This window comes from Schistocerca americana, chromosome X, assembly GCF_021461395.2.
Source record: "Schistocerca americana isolate TAMUIC-IGC-003095 chromosome X, iqSchAmer2.1, whole genome shotgun sequence".
NCBI classification, from domain to species: Eukaryota; Metazoa; Arthropoda; class Insecta; order Orthoptera; family Acrididae; genus Schistocerca; species Schistocerca americana.
In genome coordinates, this window is record NC_060130.1 from 625,619,679 (window position 1) to 625,641,410 (window position 21,732).

Consider the following 21,732-nt stretch of genomic DNA (forward strand, 5'->3'; position numbering starts at 1 on the left):
ATGAAACCTCCTGGCAGATTAAAACTGTGTGCCCGACCGAGACTCGAACTCGGGACCTTTGCCTTTCGCGGGCAAGTGCTCTACCAACTGAGCTACCGAAGCACGACTCACGACCGGTACTCACAGCTTTACTTCTGCCAGTACCTCGTCTCCTACCTTCCAAACTTTACAGAAGCTCTCCTGCGAACCATGCAGAACTAGCACTCCTGAAAGAAGGGATATTGCGGAGACATGGCTTAGCCACAGCCTGGAGATGTTTCCAGAATGAGATTTTCACTCTGCAGCTGAGTGTGCGCTGATATGAAACCTCCTGGCAGATTAAAACTGTGTGCCCGACCGAGACTCGAACTCGGGACCTTTGCCTTTCGCGGGCAAGTGCTCTACCAACTGAGCTACCGAAGCACGACTCACGACCAGTACTCACAGCTTTACTTCTGCCAGTACCTCGTCTCCTACCTTCCAAACTTTACAGAAGCTCTCCTGCGAACCATGCAGAACTAGCACTCCTGAAAGAAAGGATATTGCGGAGACATGGCTTAGCCACAGCCTGGGGGATGTTTCCAGAATGAGATTTTCACTCTGCAGCGGAGTGTGCGCTGATATGAAACCTCCTGGCAGATTAAAACTGTGTGCCCGACCGAGACTCGAACTCGGGACCTTTGCCTTTCGCGGGCAAGTGCTCTACCAACTGAGCTACCGAAGCACGACTCACGACCGGTACTCACAGCTTTACTTCTGCCAGTACCTCGTCTCCTACCTTCCAAACTTTACAGAAGCTCTCCTGCGAACCATGCAGAACTAGCTCTCCTGAAAGAAAGGATATTGCGGAGACATGGCTTAGCCACAGCCTGGGGGATGTTTCCAGAATGAGATTTTCACTCTGCAGCGGAGTGTGCGCTGATATGAAACCTCCTGGCAGATTAAAACTGTGTGCCCGACCGAGACTCGAAATCGGGACCTTTGCCTTTCGCGGGCAAGTGCTCTACCAACTGAGCTACCGAAGCACGACTCACGACCGGTACTCACAGCTTTACTTCTGCCAGTACCTCGTCTCCTACCTTCCAAACTTTACAGAAGCTCTCCTGCGAACCATGCAGAACTAGCACTCCTGAAAGAAAGGATATTGCGGAGACATGGCTTAGCCACAGCCTGGGGGATGTTTCCAGAATGAGATTTTCACTCTGCAGCGGAGTGTGCGCTGATATGAAACCTCCTGGCAGATTAAAACTGTGTGCCCGACCGAGACTCGAACTCGGGACCTTTGCCTTTCGCGGGCAAGTGCTCTACCAACTGAGCTACCGAAGCACGACTCACGACCGGTACTCACAGCTTTACTTCTGCCAGTACCTCGTCTCCTACCTTCCAAACTTTACAGAAGCTCTCCTGCGAACCATGCAGAACTAGCACTCCTGAAAGAAAGGATATTGCGGAGACATGGCTTAGCCACAGCCTGGGGGATGTTTCCAGAATGAGATTTTCACTCTGCAGCGGAGTGTGCGCTGATATGAAACCTCCTGGCAGATTAAAACTGTGTGCCCGACCGAGACTCGAACTCGGGATCTTTGCCTTTCGCGGGCAAGTGCTCTACCAACTGAGCTACCGAAGCACGACTCACGACCGGTACTCACAGCTTTACTTCTTCCAGTACCTCGTCTCCTACCTTCCAAACTTTACAGAAGCTCTCCTGCGATCCATGCAGAACTAGCACTCCTGAAAGAAAGGATATTGCGGAGACATGGCTTAGCCACAGCCTGGGGGATGTTTCCAGAATGAGATTTTCACTCTGCAGCGGAGTGTGCGCTGATATGAAACCTCCTGGCAGATTAAAACTGTGTGCCCGACCGAGACTCGAACTCGGGACCTCTGCCTTTCGCGGGCAAGTGCTCTACCAACTGAGCTACCGAAGCACGACTCACGACCGGTACTCACAGCTTTACTTCTTCCAGTACCTCGTCTCCTACCTTCCAAACTTTACAGAAGCTCTCCTGCGAACCATGCAGAACTAGCACTCCTGAAAGAAAGGATATTGCGGAGACATGGCTTAGCCACAGCCTGGGGGATGTTTCCAGAATGAGATTTTCACTCTGCAGCGGAGTGTGCGCTGATATGAAACCTCCTGGCAGATTAAAACTGTGTGCCCGACCGAGACTCGAACTCGGGACCTTTGCCTTTCGCGGGCAAGTGCTCTACCAACTGAGCTACCGAAGCACGACTCACGACCGGTACTCACAGCTTTACTTCTGCCAGTACCTCGTCTCCTACCTTCCAAACTTTACAGAAGCTCTCCTGCGAACCATGCAGAACTAGCACTCCTGAAAGAAAGGATATTGCGGAGACATGGCTTAGCCACAGCCTGGGGGATGTTTCCAGAATGAGATTTTCACTCTGCAGCGGAGTGTGCGCTGATATGAAACCTCCTGGCAGATTAAAACTGTGTGCCCGACCGAGACTCGAAATCGGGACCTTTGCCTTTCGCGGGCAAGTGCTCTACCAACTGAGCTACCGAAGCACGACTCACGACCGGTACTCACAGCTTTACTTCTGCCAGTACCTCGTCTCCTACCTTCCAAACTTTACAGAAGCTCTCCTGCGAACCATGCAGAACTAGCACTCCTGAAAGAAAGGATATTGCGGAGACATGGCTTAGCCACAGCCTGGGGGATGTTTCTAGAATGAGATTTTCGCTCTGCAGCGGAGTGTGCGCTGATATGAAACCTCCTGGCAGATTAAAACTGTCTGCCCGACCGAGACTCGAACTCGGGACCTTTGCCTTTCGCGGGCAAGTGCTCTACCAACTGAGCTACCGAAGCACGACTCACGACCGGTACTCACAGCTTTACTTCTACCAGTACCTCGTCTCCTACCTTCCAAACTTTACAGAAGCTCTCCTGCGAACCATGCAGAACTAGCACTCCTGAAAGAAAGGATATTGCGGAGACATGGCTTAGCCACAGCCTGGGGGATGTTTCCAGAATGAGATTTTCACTCTGCAGCGGAGTGTGCGCTGATATGAAACCTCCTGGCAGATTAAAACTGTGTGCCCGACCGAGACTCGAACTCGGGACCTTTGCCTTTCGCGGGCAAGTGCTCTACCAACTGAGCTACCGAAGCACGACTCACGACCGGTACTCACAGCTTTACTTCTGCCAGTACCTCGTCTCCTACCTTCCAAACTTTACAGAAGCTCTCCTGCGAACCATGCAGAACTAGCACTCCTGAAAGAAAGGATATTGCGGAGACATGGCTTAGCCACAGCCTGGGGGATGTTTCCAGAATGAGATTTTCACTCTGCAGCGGAGTGTGCGCTGATATGAAACCTCCTGGCAGATTAAAACTGTGTGCCCGACCGAGACTCGAACTCGGGACCTTTGCCTTTCGCGGGCAAGTGCTCTACCAACTGAGCTACCGAAGCACGACTCACGACCGGTACTCACAGCTTTACTTCTGCCAGTACCTCGTCTCCTACCTTCCAAACTTTACAGAAGCTCTCCTGCGAACCATGCAGAACTAGCACTCCCGAAAGAAAGGATATTGCGGAGACATGGCTTAGCCACAGCCTGGGGGATGTTTCCAGAATGAGATTTTCACTCTGCAGCGGAGTGTGCGCTGATATGAAACCTCCTGGCAGATTAAAACTGTGTGCCCGACCGAGACTCGAACTCGGGACCTTTGCCTTTCGCGGGCAAGTGCTCTACCAACTGAGCTACCGAAGCACGACTCACGACCGGTACTCTCAGCTTTACTTCTGCCAGTACCTCGTCTCCTACCTTCCAAACTTTACAGAAGCTCTCCTGCGAACCATGCAGAACTAGCACTCCTGAAAGAAAGGATATTGCGGAGACATGGCTTAGCCACAGCCTGGGGGATGTTTCCAGAATGAGATTTTCACTGTGCAGCGGAGTGTGCGCTGATATGAAACCTCCTGGCAGATTAAAACTGTGTGCCCGACCGAGACTCGAACTCGGGACCTTTGCCTTTCGCGGGCAAGTGCTCTACCAACTGAGCTACCGAAGCACGACTCACGACCGGTACTCACAGCTTTACTTCTGCCAGTACCTCGTCTCCTACCTTCCAAACTTTACAGAAGCTCTCCTGCGAACCATGCAGAACTAGCACTCCTGAAAGAAAGGATATTGCGGAGACATGCCTTAGCCACAGCCTGGGGGATGTTTCCAGAATGAGATTTTCACTCTGCAGCGGAGTGTGCGCTGATATGAAACCTCCTGGCAGATTAAAACTGTGTGCCCGACCGAGACTCGAACTCGGGACCTTTGCCTTTCGCGGGCAAGTGCTCTACCAACTGAGCTACCGAAGCACGACTCACGACCGGTACTCACAGCTTTACTTCTGCCAGTACCTCGTCTCCTACCTTCCAAACTTTACAGAAGCTCTCCTGCGAACCATGCAGAACTAGCACTCCTGAAAGAAAGGATATTGCGGAGAGATGGCTTAGCCACAGCCTGGGGGATGTTTCCAGAATGAGATTTTCACTCTGCAGCGGAGTGTGCGCTGATATGAAACCTCCTGGCAGATTAAAACTGTGTGCCCGACCGAGACTCGAACTCGGGACCTTTGCCTTTCACGGGCAAGTGCTCTACCAACTGAGCTACCGAAGCACGACTCACGACCGGTACTCACAGCTTTACTTCTGCCAGTACCTCGTCTCCTACCTTCCAAACTTTACAGAAGCTCTCCTGCGAACCATGCAGAACTAGCACTCCTGAAAGAAAGGATATTGCGGAGACATGGCTTAGCCACAGCCTGGGGGATGTTTCCAGAATGAGATTTTCACTCTGCAGCGGCGTGTGCGCTGATATGAAACCTCCTGGCAGATTAAAACTGTGTGCCCGACGAAGACTCGAACTCGGGACCTTTGCCTTTCGCGGGCAAGTGCTCTACCAACTGAGCTACCGAAGCACGACTCACGACCGGTACTCACAGCTTTACTTCTGCCAGTACCTCGTCTCCTACCTTCCAAACTTTACAGAAGCTCTCCTGCGAACCATGCAGAACTAGCACTCCTGAAAGAAAGGATATTGCGGAGACATGGCTTAGCCACAGCCTGGGGGATGTTTCCAGAATGAGATTTTCACTCTGCAGCGGAGTGTGCGCTGATATGAAACCTCCTGGCAGATTAAAACTGTGTGCCCGACCGAGACTCGAACTCGGGACCTTTGCCTTTCGCGGGCAAGTGCTCTACCAACTGAGATACCGAAGCATGACTCACGACCGGTACTCACAGCTTTACTTCTGCCAGTACCTCGTCTCCTACCTTCCAAACTTTACAGAAGCTCTCCTGCGAACCATGCAGAACTAGCACTCCTGAAAGAAAGGATATTGCGGAGACATGGCTTAGCCACAGCCTGGGGGATGTTTCCAGAATGAGATTTTCACTCTGCAGCGGAGCGTGCGCTGATATGAAACCTCCTGGCAGATTAAAACTGTGTGCCCGACCGAGACTCGAACTCGGGACCTTTGCCTTTCGCGGGCAAGTGCTCTACCAACTGAGCTACCGAAGCACGACTCACGACCGGTACTCACAGCTTTACTTCTGCCAGTACCTCGTCTCCTACCTTCCAAACTTTACAGAAGCTCTCCTGCGAACCATGCAGAACTAGCACTCCTGAAAGAAAGGATATTGTGGAGACATGGCTTAGCCACAGTCTGGGGGATGTTTCCAGAATGAGATTTTCACTCTGCAGCGGAGTGCAGTCTCGGTCGGGCACACAGTTTTAATCTGCCAGGAGGTTTCATATCAGCGCACACTCCGCTGCAGAGTGAAAATCTCATTCTGGAAACATCCCCCAGGCTGTGGCTAAGCCATGTCTCCGCAATATCCTTTCTTTCAGGAGTGCTAGTTCTGCATGGTTCGCAGGAGAGCTTCTGTGAAGTTTGGAAGGTAGGAGACGAAGTACTGGCAGAAGTAAAGCTGTGAGTACCGGTCGTGAGTCGTGCTTCGGTAGCTCAGTTGGTAGAGCACTTGCCCGCGAAAGGCAAAGGTCCCGAGTTCGAGTCTCGGTAGGGCACACAGTTTTAATCTGCCAGGAGGTTTCATATCAGCGCACGCTCCGCTGCAGAGTGAAAATCTCATTCTGGAAACATCCCCCAGGCTGTGGCTAAGCCATGTCTCCGCAATATCCTTTCTTTCAGGAGTGCTAGTTCTGCATGGTTCGCAGGAGAGCTTCTGTAAAGTTTGGAAGGTAGGAGACGAGGTACTGGCAGAAGTAAAGCTGTGAGTATCGGTCGTGAGTCGTGCTTCGGTAGCTCAGTTGGTAGAGCACTTGCCCGCGAAAGGCAAAGGTCCCGAGTTCGAGTCTCGGTCGGGCACACAGTTTTAATCTGCCAGGAGGTTTCATATCAGCGCACACTCCGCTGCAGAGTGAAAATCTCATTCTGGAAACATCCCCCAGGCTGTGGCTAAGCCATGTCTCCGCAATATCCTTTCTTTCAGGAGTGCTAGTTCTGCATGGTTCGCAGGAGAGCTTCTGTAAAGTTTGGAAGGTAGGAGACGAGGTACTGGCAGTAGTAAAGCTGTGAGTACCGGTCGTGAGTCGTGCTTCGGTAGCTCAGTTGGTGGAGCACTTGCCCGCGAAAGGCAAAGGTCCCGAGTTCGAGTCTCGGTCGGGCACACAGTTTTAATCTGCCAGGAGGTTTCATATCAGCGCACACTCCGCTGCAGAGTGAAAATCTCATTCTGGAAACATCCCCCAGGCTGTGGCTAAGCCATGTCTCCGCAATATCCTTTCTTTCAGGAGTGCTAGTTCTGCATGGTTCGCAGGAGAGCTTCTGTAAAGTTTGGAAGGTAGGAGACGAGGTACTGGCAGAAGTAAAGCTGTGAGTACCGGTCGTGAGTCGTGCTTCGGTAGCTCAGTTGGTAGAGCACTTGCCCGCGAAAGGCAAAGGTCCCGAGTTCGAGTCTCGGTCGGGCACACAGTTTTAATCTGCCAGGAGGTTTCATATCAGCGCACACTCCGCTGCAGAGTGAAAATCTCATTCTGGAAACATCCCCCCAGGCTGTGGCTAAGGCATGTCTCCGCAATATCCTTTCTTTCAGGAGTGCTAGTTCTGCATGGTTCGCAGGAGAGCTTCTGTAAAGTTTGGAAGGTAGGAGACGAGGTACTGGCAGAAGTAAAGCTGTGAGTACCGGTCGTGAGTCGTGCTTCGGTAGCTCAGTTGGTAGAGCACTTGCCCGCGAAAGGCAAAGGTCCCGAGTTCGAGTCTCGGTCGAGCACACAGTTTTAATCTGCCAGGAGGTTTCATATCAGCGCACACTCTACTGCAGAGTGAAAATCTCATTCTGGATCTTTAGTAATTGTTTGAGTTGTTGATTTGTTGCTGCCAGTAGTTTAGATCATCCATGTATAGCAAATGTGTGATTTTTTGTTGGTATGTTCCAGTAATATTGTATCCATAATTTGTATTATTTAGCATGTTGGATAGTGGGTTCAGAGCAAGGCAGAACCAGAAAGGACTTAATGAGTCTCCTTGGTATATTCCACGCTTATTCTGTATTGGCTGTGATGTGGTATTATTTGAATTTGTTTGGATATTAAGTGTGGTTTTCCAATTTTTCATTACTATGTTTAGGAACTGTATCAATTTAGGATCTACTTTGTATATTTCCAATATTTGTAGTAACCATGAGTGGGGTACACTATCAAAAGCTTTTTGGTAATCAATGTATGCGTAGTGTAGTGACCTTTGTTTAGTTTTAGCTTGATATGTCACCTCTGCATCTATTATCAGTTGCTCTTTACACCCTCGTGCTCCTTTGCAACAGCCTTTTTGTTCTTCATTTATAATTTTGTTCTGTGTTGTATGTGTCATTAATTTTTGTGTAATGACTGAAGTTAATATTTTTTATATTGTTGGTAGGCATGTTATGGGGCAATATTTAGTTGGGTTTGCTGTGTCTGCTTGATCTTTAGGTTTCAGATAAGTTGTTCCATGTGTAAGTGTATAAGGGAATGTGTATGGGTCTGCAATGTAACTGTTAAATAATTTAGTTAAATGTGAATGTGTTGAGGTGAACTTCTTTAAACAGAAATTTGCTATTTTATCTTTTCCAGGGGCTTTCCAATTGTGAGTAGAATTAATTGCTTGGGTGACTTCATGTTGCAAAATTATCACTTCAGGCATTTGTGGTATCATCTTGTATGCGTCTGTTTCTGCTTGTATCCACCGTGCATGCCTGTTATGCTGTACCGGGTTTGACCATGTATTGCTCCAGATGTGTTCCATGTCTGTTATGCTTGGTGGATTGTCTATTTCAATGTGCATGTTATCTATTGTCTGGTAAAATTTCTTTTGGTTTGTGTTGAATGTTTGGTTTTGTTTCCTGCTATTTTCACTTTTTTTGTATCTTCTAAGTCGTTTGTCCAATGCTTGTCATTTCTGCTGCTTTTCATCTAATTGCTCTATCACTTCTTGTTGTGAGATTTTACCAAACCTTTTTCGTTTTTTGTCTGACATTTCATTTCTTACAAATTGTGTTAGCTGTCCGATGTCTTTTCTCAGTTTTTCTATTCTGGTCTGTAGACTGTGTTGCCATGCTGGTTTTGTGGGTTTCTTTAGTGTGTTGGTTGGTTCTGATCTCTGCCTAGTGTGTATATTTAGTGTAGTGAGTGCTCCTATATAAACCAGTAGTTGTAACTCTTCCATAGTTGTATTTTCATTTATTTTGTTGTGTATGATTGTGTTGATAGTTGTTATTGTTGTTTTGACTTGTGGGTTATTTGGTGGTCTATGTAAGAATGGTCTAATGTCTGTATTTGTGTCTTTTTATTCTATATATGTCAGCTGAAATTTTTCTTCTATATCTAACATGTGTGTAACTTCATGTTCTATTTGTGCTTGTTCTGGTGGCTGTCTTAAGATTTCGTTTTCCTCTGATTGTTTAATTGATGTGTGTTGTTCTTTGTTTGTTTGCTCTGGGATGTTTCAGTCAATTACCATATTTTCTTCTTCTTCTGATTGCACATTATTTTGTTCCAGTATTTGTTGTACTTGTTGTTTGATGTTTTCTAATTCTGACTGGGGTATCCTGTTACTTTTGATTATTGCACGGATCTGATCAGCTAGTCGTTGTTCTGTTAAAAATTTTAATTCTGGGTATCTGGTAATAAATGTTGTGTATACTTGTAATCTGTATCCATTTGTGTTGGTTCCTAAGTTTGTTGCTTGGTAACAACAGAACATGAGGTGTCGGTTAACTTCATCTGACCATCCCATCCCCTGTCTTTTTTTTCCTTCTAGGGTGGTTGCAGGAAGCATATGCTGCAAAACACCTCTATTTGAATTTAAATCATTTTCTGTGTGGCTAGCAGTGTCATTACCATCGTGGACGGGCATAGGGTTCAAGCGTCATCCCCGACCATGACAGCGTTTGTCCGAGGCTTTATTAGTTCTGTCCTGAACCAACTAATCACACTAAAAGAGGGGTTAGCCCTATTAGTGGTTTGTTCTTTTCATCGCCCTTTACGACTGGCAGAACATACAGGAGGCCTATTCTTTTCCTGGGCCTCCACGGGTATTATTATTATTATTATTTATTTGCACAACGTTTTTTATCAAACCCCTACTCTGTTTTATCTAAGTAATCCTTCAATGTATAAAATGTATTCCATAACAGGTACTTTTTAGCTGCCTTTTTAAATCAGTGTATTTTTGCAATTTCTTTAATCTCTTTTGGTAATTTATTATAGAGTTTCATTCCTTGGTAGAAAATGCTGGTTTGAGTTTTATATTTATTTTTTCTTGGCAAATGTAAGTTGAGTCTATCTCTTGTTGCATGGTCATGGACAGAGCTGTTCGTGCAGTAATTATCAATGTTATTTTTGATGGGTACAGCTGATCGGTAAATGTATTCACATGGAGCAGTTAAAATCCCCAGTTTTTTGAACAGATCTTTACAATGAGCTCACTAGTATTTTTGGTTATTACTCTTATGGCGTCTTTTCTGGAGTTTGAAAATTGTGTTCATATTTTGTGCATTTGTTCCCCAAAAAAGAATGCCATAGCTAAGAACTGAGTGTACATATGAATAATATGTAACTAAAAGTCACTGCATGTTACACATTGATGATAGGTTTCTAAGGGCGTAACATGCTGATGACATTCTGTTTGCAAGTACCTTTGTGTGTTCACACCACTTCAACTGAGAATCAATATTCATTCCTAGAAATCATGCATTTGTTACTCAGTCTATAGAGGCTCCATCTACATTTAATTTAATATTGTCATTTCGCTCTTAAAACTGAAATTAATGGCATTAATTTTCTTTATGTTCAATGTCACTTTATTGCTTATTGACCAATCGTAAACTTCCTTGAGAGTTTCATTTGCTTCTTGGCAAGGAGTCCTTGTTTTCTCAGTGACTATAATATTGCTGTCATCAGCGAAGAGAATTTTTTCACCACGAGTAACACTACTGGGAAAGTTCAAAAAGGCTCTGAGCACTATGCGACTTAACTTCTGAGGTCATCAGTCGCCTAGAACTTAGAACTAATTAAACCTAACTAACCTAAGGACATCACACACATCCATGCCCGAGGCAGGATTCGAACCTGCGACCGTAACGGTCACTCGGCTCCAGACTGTAGCGCCTAGAACCGCACGGCCACTCCGGCCGGCTACTGGGAAAGTCATTGTGTATATCAGTAACAGTATTGGTCCTAATATGCTACCTTGCGGAACACCTATATTAATGCATTTTGATTCTGATAAGTGTTTTGCTAAATTTTTAGATCTATTTGAAGTACATGTTATCTCTTCTCTTTGTACCCTATCTGCTAGGTATGATCGAAACCAGTCATTAGCGACCCCCTTATTCCTAATGCTTCTAATTTATTTAATAGAATCTTGTGGTTGGCTGTATCAAATGCCTTAGAAAGATCCAAAAATTTGCCTCTGACACTCTCATCTTTATCAAAAGCATCAAGTACAACCTTTGTGAGTTCTACTATGGCTGACTCCGTATTTTTGCCACTTTAGAAACAAAACTGTGATTTGCTTAAAGTATTTATTCAGGTGCAGTAATTCATTAACCTGTCTTTCATAATTGCTTCTAATATTTTTGAGAATGCTGACAGCAGGGAAATGGGCTGGTAATTTTCTATGTCTTCTGCATTACCTTTCTTAAGCAAAGTGTGGGGCGGCGGGTGGAAATAATAGAATGAATGTTTTGTATTTATGCTGTTGTTTGCCGTTCTCAACACTGGCTCTCTAACTACAATATTGGCAACCAGAAAGTGATTAGCAAATCGTGAAGCCTGTAATTAGAATTCCTAGTGCCCACTTCATCTGAGAGATACATTTATAGCTACAGCTTATAGCTCTGAGGAATTAGGAGATTGTCTGGGATTCATAATCAAAAACAACCATTCTCTCTAAAATTTTCACTATATTCTGAAAGTCACAGACCAAAAATAATCCACACAATCCAACTACCAGAGCAGTTCAGAGTCTAATGCGCTGATGCAACTATAACTGTTAAAATTAAATGTTTAAGTGAATGCTCGCCATAATTTGATGATAATGTTCATCAAACGCCACGCTAAATAATGGTAGAATGTCTGTCCCACGGCGGCACATGAAAATACAACATACGCACACTGAAGATAGATCATTAAAGTCATCCCAGAATTGACACTTTACTCGAAAACGATTTCATGGCTACGCATATCCTGAGTAACTTATTACAGCATCCGAGGCTGTTTATAGCAATGATACCGACGCGACGCGACTCCCGGCACAGGTGGTGTGCTAATCAGCATCTGGAGAGAACTGGGGCCTTACTCTCTCACGCTGCGTTCTTATATATAAAGCCGCGGTGCGGACGGCTAAGGGAACGCCTGATCAAATCTGCTCTCCCGACTAGCTGCTGGGCTAGTAATGCACCACAATCGAATAAATCATTGCTTCCTTTGCTGATGGCCGATGAAGCTCTCAATTTAAATGTGCAATCAGCACACAGGTAAGTAATCATAATAAAAGTCTGACGTGGCTAAGTCAAATATTTTGGGCGAGCGAATTAATTTAATTACACTACACACAGTAGACGAGCTCTGAACTTGCTCTTTGGAGATACGCTATCACTATAGTTTTATAGTTATTCAGTTGAAACTTTTCAAATCTTTATGATTATAGCGGATCTCCCTTCTACTTAAATTTAAACATCCTAGCTTTATTTATTTGCCTATGTAATCTATGTTGCTTCCTTAATTTTTAAGACAAAAACCAGAAAATCATGAATTTCAACTAAAATTTTAATTTGTGACATCCAGAATACTGTTTCTACTAAATTATTATGAAAAGGGAATCTAAATATAAATTTTTAAGTTTCTAGCTCTTTTCTGTTGCGCCAATGATTTTTACAGAAAAACGTCTAAATTTCGAAAATGGTTAAAGTTATTGAACTGATATTCAACACATATTGATTTAGTATTACTCCTGACATGCTAAAAACATTTCAGGTTATTTACTTGATTTTTAAAGTATTGCACAACATTTATGACATCAGAGCTAGTTACAGCGGACTGGCTGGCACACAATGGAAAGACTGATGTGAATTTTATAAGGCGTGAGTAGGCTGCTTCCCTACAAGAGGTACAACTCTTGCTTATTTTAACTGCTCTGGAAATGTCCCTGATGTGATGGATTCATTTATTATATTTGTTAAGGAGCCTTGTATAATCCCTATGCATTGTTTCAGTACACACCTTGGTACTTCATCTAAGCCTACTAACTTTTGATTTTTTAGTTTTTGAACAGTTTTATTGACTTCATTCTCTTTGGTTTGAAGAACCATCATTGTATTTAGTGCAACATTATTTACAAGTGTTATATTTGTTTTGGAGAATTTTTACTGTACCTTCTCTGCAATACTTGAAAAATGCTCGTTTACATCGTTTGCTAAGTGTTGTGGCTCATTTATTACCTTATCCCCCTCCCTTAGCAGTACTTTATGGTGCAACAGTTATTGTAACTGAAAGGAAGACCAACAAGTTAACAACTCAACAGTCTGATACCATTGAAAAGAAGGCAAACGGGAGTGTATTTATGTAAGTTAAATACCATTCCAAAGTCTGCTTAATGTATAACAACATGTCAATGAAACATAAAGTCACTGAATCATGTATGGATATCTGAGAGAAACTGTAATTGCTGAAGTCAGGGCATTTGGAAAGAGACCAATCACTCAGAGACACATTTAGACCTGTCACAGAATGTCTCAAATGACTCAAAGGCTAAAGAAGAAGATGCTATTGGTGATTTCATTAAACATTACAGTGATGGTCAGACAGACAGAACTTATGAAGTAAGCTACGAAAAACCATATATGTTGGGTACTTATCCCATATGTTTAATTAAGAATGCACTATAGACTGGAGACAAGGAATTTGAAAAAACATCCAGTTTAGTGAATCTAATATTCTATAAAACTGGAAAGCTATTCACTGGAAGATGTTGACAATTATGGTCAGGTGTTACATGTAACAGAGGTATATAAGAAAGTCAACGGAGTAGAGGTAAAATGTGCCTACAGCTCGAAATACTAAAATGTCATTATATATGCATTAGCAGACATACCTGGCAATGGCATTATTGACATTCAGAATGAGAAAATTAACAACAGATCACTCCAGTGCATCTATTACGGCAACTCCAATGAAATAGTTGAATGATTATGCCTGCTCTACATTTTAATTGTCACTGATATGTACATAAAATTTTCTTGCGCTCTACCTGTTTCACAGGTGTCTGAACAATTGCAGCAGCAACAGACGGCAACCAACCGCAGTCCACATAGTATATGAACAGATCACAGTGGTGAGTTCTGTAACATATATTTCACACCACTAATGAAATGTTATGTAATACTTCCATACTTGACGTTCTCTTAGATGAAAGCACATATTGTGAAGCATTCAAAAACATCTATAAATGGGCAAATGTGGATGCATTTTAAACTTCTTAATTCTTTTAAGTGGACTGCTATCCTCCCACAAATCATCAACACATGCAACTGCTCTGTTCACAGGACAATAAAGATCGATCGGGTCAATTAATGTATATGACAATAAGCTTCTAAATATAGTTTACAGTCATAGTAAAATGGTAGATCCACAAAAATAGAAGTTAATGTAGGTGATTTTGTACATATTTCAATTGCAAGCACTTGAGAAGTCATATCTCCCAAACTCGTCAAGAGAGATATTTACAGTTTCCAAGGTGCAATGAACAACCCCCTAGAACTTACATCTTAAAGGATACCAGTGGTAGTGAAACTGTCTTTAGTTTTTACAAAGAACAGTTACAGAGGAGAAGTGAGACAGTCATCTTGCTGGTAGAAAGTGTCATAGGCAATGAGGGAAGGCTCTCGTTAAATGGTTAGGATTCCCTTCATCGCATAATACTTGGGTTGATGACATTGATTTGCTATATGACAAGACCCTCAAATAGCACAGTAGCATAGAGTGCATGATAGGAAGCACATCAGAAGAGGTTGTGGTATTTTCATTAATTTGCCAGCAGAACTTCATGTCACTACATATAACTTCTGTGAATCTGGGACTAAGCTTGAGAAACAACTTGCACAAGGGGATCAATCTTTTAAGCAAAACTTGCAGATGCCATGTGGCAAATAAGGATCTCCCAGGATATCACCCTGTAGATTGAATATTAGCCAACCGAGCCAAGGAAGTATGCTCAAAAACAGATATCAGTATTGGTCACTGTAAAGCTGTGCTGTTAGTAAATAAAGTAACATGCGTAATACTTAACTTGGGTATAGGTTAAATTTCAGTTCGGTTCTGAACGCTGCTTGTCACACACTGAAGAATAAGAAGATGAAGAAGGAGAAGGGCAACTCAGGATTCTTAAAAAAATGTATTCAGTTATCGCTGGCAGTTAAAAGTGTCTCAAAAGGAAAACTGATTAAGATGCCTAAGAGTCCTACCACTGCTGAGTACCTCAGATGGACTCCTTCAGTTCATAATTCCAACCTTGGCAGGACTTTCAGCGACTGGTTCACTGTTAGCTACACCGCCCAACAGATCACTTACAAATATCTATGTGCTCATGTTGTTTAAAAGGTCTCTATCCCTAGGTTTTTTGGTGTGTTGATGCAGAATACACTTCCCAAGAATATGTGGAAATCTAATGAATTGGAATTCTAAATTTAGACACAGCAAGAGGACCTGGAACTCACTGGGTGGTTTACATTAGAAGAGGAACAGGAAATAGTGTTTATTACTTTGACGTATCTGGAGATTTGCAGCCTGCAGAAAAATTATGTCATTACTTTGGCAGTAACCATGGGTCTTACAATTTTCAACGCTACCAAAAAGTTCAATATACACCTATGTGCACACCTGGATCTCATGTTCATCCTGACAGCTACAAGTAAGATGTAAGAACTGTAATCATGCACAGCAGTGCAGCTGGGCTTGAGGAGTGATTCATTCACTTTGACTTTAGATGGTCGGTCATTGGTACTAAGTGCTTATTCCTTCCCATCAACTGAACTAGGCAAAGGGGGTTGGACTGTTGCCCTGATGGGCTTAGAAATGTAAAAAAAAAATCCAAATGTCACTGCATCAAACTGCTATCTACATCTAGGAAGTGGTGAAGTTGTGCTAGAACCTCTCAGCACATATGACAGTGATGATTCAAATGGGGTGACTTGAGACACCAGTGAGACTTGAGATAAAATGACATACATTTATAGTTCTGCATTTTACCAGTTTTTAGTTTACGTAACGAAAATTTTAATCCTTTGTTTGGTTTGCATATAACACCAGTTTTCTGACTGAGGTAAATTTATTATCAAAATAATAATGATGGCAGCCATGTAATGATTTGTAAACAGGAAGTAAAATATCATCTTTGACAATTGTTCTGGAACTTTCTTTGTTTTACTACATGAAAAATAATTTTCGAGGAGTGAAACTTTGCAGTGAGTATCTTCAAGGCTTTGACATGAATATAAAAAATAAAAGTCATATTTTTGTTAAAGTGTAAATTATGAGACTTATTTATACTGATCGGGACCTTACCTGGGGTGACATGAGACAGTTGTTGTGCAGACATAACTTCATTCCTACTAAAGATTTTTAATTTTATTCTTGCAGGACATGCCATGTGCTTATGATAAAAGAGCTGGTACATGCAAATATGCAAGTAGCAACTTAGAAAATTTGGCTAAGGCTCTTGAAGATGTAAAAATGTGCCACCTTAGCCTTCATAAAGAAGCTGAGAAATATTCTATAGAAAAGTCCAAGCTTTCTCGCGCACTTAATGGAAAACATGGTAGTAAAATTGGTGGACAAACTACCCTGTCTTCAAAGAAGAAGATACTTTAGTGAAAAATATGCTTATAGTAAGCGAATGGGGATTCCCACTTACTGCTTACGACATCAGACTTTTAGTTAAATACTATCTTGACAGACAATGGAAAACCATCCCAAGATTCAGAAACAACGTGCCTGGTGATGAATGGATGCGATCATTCCTGAATCGCCATAGTAATGTGAGGTTAGCAGGCAATATAAAGTGTTGTTGAGCACAACATTTTCCAGGAATTGTTAACACTTTTGTATGGCCCCAAGTGGACGATATGAGTTTTTTGTATCCTCATAAAACAAAGGCCTGGTTATTTCCACCTCAACACCTTAGATATGGACTGATGAAATTTTCATCTAATATTATACTGTAAATTAAATTTTTCATGTTGCAGTGGAAATGAATTCTTTTTTTTTTAATCATCATTATTTTTAAAAAATCTGCGGGTGCCAACAATGCTAACACCAATGAAGACAGAAGTTCAGTTGAACAACTGGAGGGGAGTATGATTGACCTGTTGAAGAGGTTGCACTATGGGGACAAAGAAAATGGTACTGTGCTTAAACAGAAGAAGAGAAGAATAGAATCTGAACGAGGCAAGAGTGTGTCAAATATTGAGCCTAATGAAGCACAATTGGATTTGAGTACTGGTGATGGTAGTGCAGAATGTGATGAACCTGAGGATCCATAATGAATGACATTAACGGCAATGACAGTAACCTTTCATTTCCATAGATTGTTCAACAGGAAGATAATATTTCCTATGGAAGCATAGCTGAAGGAGATTAGCTGCTCACTGAAATGACTATAAAAAGTGCTTCAAAAAGTCCAAAATCACTAAAAACTGTTTTGTGGGAAAAGTGGTCACAATTTCTGAAAATTCTAGAGGTGACTCTAGGAAAGTTGAGGTGAAACTTATGAGACAATATAAAAACAGTTCAGACACTTTTGTATGGCCCCAAGTGGATGATATGAGTTTTGTGTATCCTCATGAAACAAAGGCCTGCCTGTTTCCAACTCAGCACCTTAGATATGAACTGATGAAATTTTCATCTAATATCATACTGTAAATTAAATTGTTCATGTTGCAGTGCAAATGAGTTCTGTTTTTTAAATTAACATTATTTTTAAAAAATCATTTTTACTGACAACTTTATGATTGCAAGTTTTATGACTAAAAATATTTTTAAAAAGTTATATACACCCTGATTTTATTAAAATGTGAATGTTAAGATCAGTGCAAGTCGTACTATTTTTTTTGTATGGCCCCAAGTGGATGATATGAGTTTTGTGTATCCTCATGAAACAAAGGCCTGCCTGTTTCCAACTCAGCACCTTAGATATGAACTGATGAAATTTTCATCTAATATCATACTGTAAATTAAATTGTTCATGTTGCAGTGCAAATGAGTTCTGTTTTTTAAATTAACATTATTTTTAAAAAATCATTTTTACTGACAACTTTATGATTGCAAGTTTTATGACTAAAAAATATTTTTAAAAAGTTATATACACCCTGATTTTATTAAAATGTGAATGTTAAGATCAGTGCAAGTCGTACTATGTGTCTCGTATCACCTCATTAATGTTCTCAAATGATGCACACATTAAACTTAAAGGTTGTCTCAAGTCACCCCAGGTGACAGGGCAACATGACAGCTAGTTTTTTGAGAGTTATCTGATAATGAATTAGTTTATTCATAGTTGAACATCAATTGGTAAAGTGAAACAAGTATCTAAACTTTTAGGGTAAGAAAAAGCATATTTAATTGAAGTTATATATGAATACCACACCACGCCGTTTTACCAGGTTTTGAGTTATTTGTGAATGTCAATACACTTAAAATTGAAATAATGACAGAGTGCAAAATAGACTTTACAAAGCAAAATTCAATCACATCATCACTAGGTTTCTTGAAGGATAAAATTCTGCAAAAAAATTGTAAAAATGTTATGGGTCAGCCCATTCAGTGAATGTACCACCAGTTAGCACAATTCGAGGTGACTGCAATATTGTAACTAATTCATTTCTCAACTGATTCACAGCATGTACAGGTTCTCCCCTACAATAGGTCAAGGATATAAAATTGTGGAGACATCCAGTAAAGCAGTTTACCTCTCAGTGACTATTCATACACTAGGCTATCTTGAGTTGAGGACTCTCGACCAGAATGACCAGCTCGGTGATTTTCATGGTGAAGAGATCATGATATGCCTTCATTTGAAGTAGGATGGGCATATGTTATAAAATAAGCATACATAGCCAGCAGCACTTCACTTTACAGCCAAAACGTAATGTGTTAACACCAAAGACACAAATTCCTTAAATCGCTAAGCTTGAAACCTCACAAGAACAGTATCATCACACAACATTACCCCTCCAGACGAGTATGATGAATGAATCATTCATTTGAACATGTTTTCCGAAAACTGCCTTGAACAAGTAGTTAGACAATCCACACACAATGGAAATATTTTAGACCTTGTAGCTATGAAGAGGCCTGATGTTATCGACTGTGTCAGTATAGAAACAGGGGTTAGTGATCATGGTATCACCATATAGTGATAATAGTTTCTAAACTTAACAAAGCAGAGTGTTTATGTTAGAAAAAGGATACGCAGTTGTTAGTTCCCAATTATACAATGAATGGACATCATTTAGCTACAGTATGATGGACATGAGGGATTACGGGCAAAGTTTAAAGTTTTTGAGAAAACAGCAGAATGATTCTACTGTGACCAATGTACATTTCCTGTAAGAACCATGAAGATAAGGGGCAAGACTTTAGGGCTCTTATGGAAGCTTCTAGAGAGTCATTATTCCCTCACTCTATTTGCGAGTGGAACAGATGACAAAATGACAAATGATGGTATAATGCACAATCTGCCATGCACTGTACGGTTGTTTCTAAAGTATGTATGTATTTAGGTGTAGATGTAGAGGAATACTTCTCACACAAACCTTTTGCATCAGCAACATTCGAGAACAATAATGAGGTCCACATTGTGATCCAACAGTAGGATGCTTTGAAGATTCCAGGCAGGGATTTCATTTACTTGGAAGGTAAACTGATGAAGAAGGATGGGACTCCCACAGTAGCATCTCATCTTACTAGTAATGCATTCACATTCCTGTTTCAGGAAATAAGATACTGTATGAGTTGAATAGCGCAGAAATTGACCACAGTAGTAATACAGGTATCACATCGGCCTTAAAAAACATACACTTCAGCTTCAACATTGGACCTGAACACAAAATACAGGATGGTTTATGAATAAACCACCATCATCAAACGAGTACAAGGGATTTAGTGCATACAGACCTCTCAAAATGTTTATGGGATACTTAGGGGATTCGTGGAGGATTCTGTTCAATATGAAGCAGGAACTTACGTTAGTAAGAACTGAGACAGATGGTAATGCATATATTCAAGGTACCTATGCAGAAGACAACAAAACTGTGCCCAAGAAATTAACCAGAAAGGTGCCCCATGTCTCTGTAACTGATGAAGAACGCTTGAAACTTTTAAAAATATTTGGATCTATGATTCAAGTGCCTTTAAATTTCAGATCATAGGAGCTGTTTGAATATCTTCTACTTATAAGCTCATCCCATCAATTGTAGACCACTAAGACATTATTGAGATAGAAACACTTTGATTTATCAGCCTCGCATTTCAAACTGATAGGGAAACGAACCTCAGACATGATTCAAGTGAAGTTGACAATTGTAGTTTAAGAAACGTTCATGTATACTTAAATGTCGAATTCTGTCCATAAGACAACTAACAGCTAGATTGGTCTAATAATGTGTGCAGCCTGCTTTTTCATATCTACGGCAGATTTCGTCCTGGATAGAAAAGAATTAGGGATGCCTGCTCAGTCCAAGGGAGTTTAAGGACTAATTACAGTTGTCATTATAGACTGCTCCAAACAGGATGAATCAGTGAAGTTTGCATTGAATCTGAAGCCTCTAACAACTTCACAGAAAACACAGCAGCATTTGCTTTTATACTGCACAATCAGATCATCAACTACAACTTGGGGATATTTCTATAAATTAATAGGTGTAGCATAACAGCTAAAGCATTTCATGATGGCACCTCAAACAGATAACATTGTAATCTATGCTTAAGCTTTCTTGACGAACAAGAAAATTTTGTGTTTAAATATGTTGCATTTTTCGCCTTTTTGAATGAGGGGCGAGTTACCACAACATTAGCAACAATGATGGCTCCAAGTAAACCTTTCAGAGACATCATCTGCCTCAAAACAAGTAAATGTGTCATTGTTGAGTCAATATTATCATGGCATCAACTGGTAAGACGACGGAATGATTTTTGAAGCTCTAGTGACATTACTTCAAAACTTCGATCACTCAGACGTGAAAGGTAGTGAGAAATCTTTATAGATATGTGGCATTTAGAAGGATGCCTCTGTGAGAGATCTACAAAGATATTGATGTCCTCCACTGCAGTGCCTTAGGCTGAAAAAGAATTGTTATATATGTGTAATGAATAATGTCTAAAATTACTATTTACCTGAATTATAAATACATTATTTTAAAACCTGCTCTTATGACTTCTTGTTTCATAAAGAGCCTTCCCATATGGAAATGTGATGACCTGTGTCCACTACTTGTGACAGCTACAGGCACATGATGTGATTTTACCCCCAATGCCTCTCCAACATCCCCCACCATCTCTCCACCGACTGAGGCTATATAAGATGGGTCAGCAGTGGCACTTTCTCCCATTCTGAGCTGGGATGTTGTGCGAGCTGGACCTGCATACTGGAGCTAAGGGTGTGGCGGGTTGCCGTCCGGCAGAGCTTGCTCCGTCGGCGGCCCCATTCGGCCCCCCCACTTATGACGACCCTGCAAGCATCCTTGGACACTGATTTGGCAATAAAAAGGACTAAGCATGCCGTGACCGGCGATGTACCATTGCCGCTGGTCTCCACCACCTACACCTCCACCATCACCACCAAAACCATCACAACTGCCACCATCTGCTCCATCATCACCACTCCCGGTCACAGCTTCATTGATGCAGCCATCAATGAAGCTGCACCTAGGGCTAGGGAATCTGGCACACCAGGGCCCCCTTCACGCGGCACAAGCCTGCGCGTGCCGAGGTCTAGGTCACGCTCACCCCTCCCTGGCTCGCCCTTGACATGCCCAGCATTGAGAACGCTGTGTGCGTCTCGGAATCGTCTCCTGGACCAGGAGATGACCTTGACCTGGCGATGATGACAGAAGCTGACATCCAAGAGGGGCTTGCTGAGCATCTCATCACCCTCTGCGACGCCGCAGAGGAGGGGGGTCCACAGGTCAACAGCGTTCGGCAGCAGGCCGTCCTTTACCCAAACATGGCTGCTGCGGCCTCT

General features: G+C 42.3%; 2 non-coding genes across 2 annotated transcripts; both read right to left on the reverse strand.

Moving 5' to 3' along the window:
• Positions 1–2,736: 2,736 nt before the first annotated feature.
• On the reverse strand, positions 2,737–2,811 carry Trnas-cga. The gene has a single exon. It is a non-coding gene; the product is annotated as a tRNA-Ser (tRNA).
• Positions 2,812–4,542: 1,731 nt separating this feature from the next.
• On the reverse strand, positions 4,543–4,617 carry Trnas-uga. The gene has a single exon. It is a non-coding gene; the product is annotated as a tRNA-Ser (tRNA).
• Between the last annotated feature and the right edge of the window lie 17,115 nt (positions 4,618–21,732).